The sequence below is a fragment of the Siniperca chuatsi genome, linkage group LG5 (genome assembly GCF_020085105.1).
Source record: "Siniperca chuatsi isolate FFG_IHB_CAS linkage group LG5, ASM2008510v1, whole genome shotgun sequence".
Lineage (NCBI taxonomy): Eukaryota > Metazoa > Chordata > Actinopteri > Centrarchiformes > Sinipercidae > Siniperca > Siniperca chuatsi.
The window spans coordinates 19984251-19989706 of record NC_058046.1 but is presented as its reverse complement, the minus strand read 5'-3'; the positions used below and the strand labels follow the sequence as shown (position 1 = coordinate 19989706).

Sequence of the window (5456 nt, the reverse complement as noted above, 5' to 3'; positions counted from 1 at the left end):
TGACTTCACTCAGAACGAGTGAGAGGGAGAGTCCATCTATAAAGGTAAAGTGACTCTTTAAAGTTGTACATGATTGTGGATGTGATGACTGGAAATTGTCTGAAACCGCTCATGCTATTTTACTTTCACACAACTTTTTCTGATGATGATTATGCTTTTTGCTTACAGTTGGACTATATCCGTGAGGATCCAGAGAGTGATTCCTCTGGATCCGAATTATCTAGCCATACGGGGATCGGACACTGACTACAAGCCAACTCAGATTACACCATCATCCCGTGATGAGGAAGATTTGAAAAGCCGAGACATAGCTTCATCATGTGAGAAACTGTCCAGTGATGAAGAGCTCAAAGGTCCAGACAGTGAAGATGAAGGTCAGCAAAGAGGCAAGTGCACCATTCAAGAACACAAGAACCTCACAACTTATGTGAAAACAAAAACAAAAGACGAACAAAACAAAATCAACTGTGACCATAAAAACTTGTACAAAAAGGAAGATAGCAAACGAGCATGGGACAAAAGACATTATTGTCTCTACTGTGGCCAGTCAAACTTAAAGATGGCGAGACATTTGCAGAGAAAGCATATGGAGATCAAGGATGTAGCATATGCCTTCAGCTTTCCATCAGGATCAAAAGACAGAAAGGTTCTTTTGGAACAACTGAGAAATAAAGGAGATTTCAAGCACAATACCAAAGTTCCATGCAGAAAGCCATTTACTTTTTATCTGTACAATCTACTACAGCTGGACAATATCAATCTCATAGAAATACACTTCTAGGCAAACCAGAGATGTACAGTCATACCTTTTTGCAAAATTAGCGTTAGTGTTACTGTTACACCTCATACTGCCAACTGAAGTAGGATATTTTTAGAAAATGTTTCTGAATCTAGTAAACAAGGTGAAATATGCTGAACAAAAAGAAAATAAGGAAATTAAAGGAAAGTGAATGCTTGCATGAGCAAAGAATATTTTGACCACTGAGCACTAATATTTGGTCATTGTTATCTTTACAGCTGAAAGTCAAACATCGACTTCTGTGACTGTCCCACAGAGGGAAAGGAAACGCGACAGAGAGGTGGTTGAAGGTGCGTATTTAAGAATTAGGATGCTATCCCTGTTAAACCTGTCAATATTATAGCTGCAATTATTAGTCGATTCAACATTTAATCTGCAGCCATTTTGATAGAATTTAATCTTTTAGTGATTCTTAAAGCACAAATGCTTTACACATTTGCTGATTCCAGCTACTTAAATGTGATGATTGGATGCTCTTTTTTTTATATACAATTGTAAACTGAATATCTTTGGGTTATAACTCATTAGCATATTAGAAACACCTCTGAATCTAATGCAGTACATCACCATCATCATCATCATCATGACCTCAATGATAAAACACAGAACTGAATGAACTCCTCTGTGACAGTGTCAACAAAAAAACTGAACACTGCAGGATTTATAAAAGTCTTCATGGTGTCTTTATGGCAGAACAGTTGTATTAGATTGCATTAGTGTATATAAACTCATGTAAACCCTCTGCTATCAATTTGCAGATACAGTTGCATGCTTTCAGTATGTCTTCCTTTCCTGCACTGCATAGTATGAGGTGTCACTTTCTGTTTGCTCTTGTTTTTCAGATGGAGGTTCTGACCTCTTCTCCCCGAAAAACAGACATGACCAGGGCAGTGAGGATCGGGACTCAGATATAGAGGGTAAGTTAGGGACTGTATAATAATTATTGGGTTAGGAAGGATATTTAATGGTATTAAAAGGTTATCCTTGGAACCTTTTTTATGTCTTAAAAAAAGAATCAATACCTTTCCCCAGTATCTCAAAATAATAGGCTCCATTAATGCCAAACTTATCAAAATGGTAAATATTCCATCCAAAAAAAGAGAGAACTGAACTGCTAAATAAATAGTTATTACACTACTAAGCACAGGCGGCTTTGTGCTTTCATTTACCTATGCTACACTGCATAGTATGAGGTGTCACTTTTGTCAGTCTTTTGACTTCTTGTTTTTCAGATGGAGGTTCTGAACCCCGTGTGGATTGGAGTTCAGATATAGATGGTGAGTTAAATCGCTTTTATTATTATACTATTTCCTTTTGCCAAAAAAAAAAAAAAATCCCCTACTGGTTGTTTTTCATATTTTAATAATTCATCAGTAGTAGTTTCAGTGCAATTTGTAGCTCTTTTGAGATGGGTAATCCATCACAGTACATATTTAGTGTTCTTTTTTTGTGGCAGTTTAATTATTGGCCCTCGGTGATACATTTGTGAACAAGAACTATTTTTGTAATGTTTGTAAACTTGCAGTTTTGATCTCAGAAAATGTAAGAGTTAGCAGCTAGCTGTCAGGTCTTCGTGGTCAGATTTGAATGTCAGCGCTTGAATACACATGAACCTTCATAACCATTATACCTGAGGTTTCACTGACTAACAGGAACTAATGTTTGTCTGTTACTGTTGTAGATGAAAGCCCAGGACCAAACCTGGCTAAAAGACAGAAGAAAAGAAGAAAAAGAAGGCGGTGGTGAAAGAAAGAGGTAAGTTCTTTAAAATTGGGCAAAAATGCATAAACTTCAAAGCAAAAAGTAGGTGCTTTCTGTGACTGTGTGCCAGCTGTGCACAGGGTTGACAGCATTCATTATCACTTCCCTTGATATTTTGATGGCAGGAATTGTGATTAATAGTATATTAGACAGTCTGCCTTCCAGAGTTAAATGTGTACATACACAGACATAAAACAGTTGAGATATGCGTGTTGAAAATTTCAAGAAATAATCACGAGTGGTAGTGATATTTCCTCAAGACCTTTACTCTAATGAGGGGAAAAAACTGCAACTTCCCCAGGTATGTGGGTGGAGACAGAAATAAACAATCTCAGGATTTTATATTAAGACCAACTTGTAGATCACAGATCAACACTTTTACATCTTAAACAACAAAGAATGAAGTAAGCCTAAACAATGTAATATAATCCAGTTTTTTTTTAGCATTTTATTTAGATTTTAACTGTTACCCAATTTTATGGCTTTAGTAAATTATGAACTATTACTCATGAATGTATGATCTTAACCTCATTACATATTTTAACATTACAGAGCATGAACTTACTATACTTTTTTACTTATCAACAGGCTATGAATGAATTCTCTTGTCAAATGTGTTACTGAATTATTTTATTGCTCTTTAAACATAAATCAACAAAATATTTAAATAGCGCTTCACATTCATTTTAGCTGCAGGTTTGTTTGGTTACTGAGTGGTGGTAAGGGGCTGGTATAACCTGAAAAAGTGACATTAATGCAAACCCTCCCATGTAAACTCATGTATCAGTAATTGTAGCCCTCTGTGCAGATACAGTTGCATGCTTTCAATATGTATTCCTTACACTGCATTTTATGAGGTGTCACTTGTTTATCAGATGGAGAGGCTGACCACCTCTCCCCCCAAAAGACTCTTGAGCACTGCAGTGGGGATGGGACTTCAGATATGGATGGTGAGTTAAATGGCTTTCATTAGGACAGTTTATTGTATTGTGTCAAACTGTACACAAACTTCTGCCTTTTGTTAAAAGATCTTACTGGTTGTTTTTCCTACTTCAGCACGTATAAAAGACACATATAGGTTTGAGGTTTCACTGACTAACAGGAACTAATGTTTGTCTGTTACTGTTGTAGATCAAAGCCCAGGACTAAACCTGGCTAAAAGACAGAAGAAAAGAAGAAAAAAGAAGGCGGCGGTGAAAGAAAGAGGTAAGTTCTTTAAAATTGGGCAAAAAGTAGGTGCTTTCTGTGACTGTGTGCCAGCTATGCATGAGCCAAGTCAAGAAATCTACACTGTGGTCTATGCACTGGATGTTAAAGAATCTACATTTTCTTCTTTGTCATCTGTAGAAGGACCCAAAGTACAGCTGAAGAGGCCATGGAGTGAAGCAGAGAGGATTGCTGTCTACAAACAGTTGGGAAAGTTTATGGCAGAGCGGCGATTTCCAGGTAAAGAGGACTGCGTCAAATGCATAACACAAGACAAAACCTTGGAACAAAGATCCTGGAAGGATGTTAAAAACTTTGTGTATAACACAATTGTGACTCTTAATCGAAGATCAGCGTCACGGAAACTTCAGGTCTGAAGACGTCATTTTGCATTGTAATTCAATGTTCTACTTTTAATGTCGTTGGCATGTTTGAACATTGTTAGTTTTGGTGCCGTTTGGTTAACAGTGGTGGAATGTAACTGCACATATGCTCAAGTACTGTACTTGCACTTTAATTGAGTATTTCCATTTTTTTATCTTTACTTAAGGTTTTGAATACAGGACTTGTAGTGGAGTATTTTCAAAGTGTGCTGTTAGTACTTTTTCTTAAGTAAAACGTCTTCCACCATTGTTGGTTTGTGCACATCCTGAGTTGTGTCTCAGTTAACAAATCAAATAAATCTAGTTTTGTACACTGGAGATGGCATTCATTGCAGCTTTATTGGAAGTTGTATGATACTGATGTTTATTGCTAAAGTTTGGTTCACTTTGGTAAAGCAGTAATTGTATTTTAAAAGTACATGTGTATTTTTGTACAGCAGTCTAATCAATGGTCACAACATTAATTTTAGAACACTTCAAGACTGATTTAGTATTACATTATTTGTCTGTACTAAAACATAAAATGGTAGCAAGCTAAAGACAGAAGGGCCATTCTATATACGAAAAACTAATCTATTCTGAAACGAACCCAATAGCGCCCCCATGAAAAGGTCCTCGCTCCAGTGGTAAAATGCTTTAAAAAATTATTTGTCTGTTTAAAGAAGCTGAGGTGGAAACTGGAGTCAGGGAGCCACCTAGTGCTGAAATGCAGCATTCATTTGTCTCTAAGTATAGCAGAAAGGGTGGTCCTCACCTCCTATGTGAATTTATTTGGACCTCACTTCGGTGCATATACAGGAATGTGTGTGTGTGTGTGTGTGTGTGTGTGTGAGAGTGTGTGTGTGTGAGAGTGTGTGTGAGTGAGAGAGAGAGAGAGAGAGAGAGAGAAAGAGAGAGGTTGTTAGAAAGTAGTCATTGGTCTTTCACAGGATTTAATTATAATCATCTTTAGTCACTGATTTATGCTATTATGACTTCACACATATGATTTACAATGCTAATATGCTAATCTGTGTGTGTTTGTGTGTGTGTGTTTTGACACACAAAGACAGATGAAAACTTCCCCTTGAATGCTAAAAGAAGGTTGGATACTAAAAACTACAGGTGTGATCTAGTGAACCTACAGTAGCAAACAGATACAGATGTCACTCAAAATGAAAGTAATGTAGATGTTGCAGTTTTCCATTTTGTACCAAAAATGGTTTCCACTACTGTGTAATGTTTAGGGCATTATTTCCCCTAAGAGTGTATTTACTTGGTCCAAACCAGTGGGATATTTATACATTGTTTACTTTAGTATTTTATTT

At 36.7% G+C, this 5456-nt stretch overlaps 1 long non-coding RNA gene across 1 annotated transcript; it reads left to right on the top strand.

Annotated features, from left to right (window-relative positions):
- Positions 1-237: 237 nt before the first annotated feature.
- Positions 238-4993, top strand: LOC122875896. The gene is made up of 8 exons (XR_006377934.1): positions 238-374; positions 1018-1089; positions 1642-1716; positions 2032-2076; positions 2481-2554; positions 3436-3510; positions 3692-3766; positions 3908-4993. It is a non-coding gene; the product is annotated as an uncharacterized LOC122875896 (long non-coding RNA).
- The last annotated feature ends 463 nt before the right edge of the window (positions 4994-5456 follow it).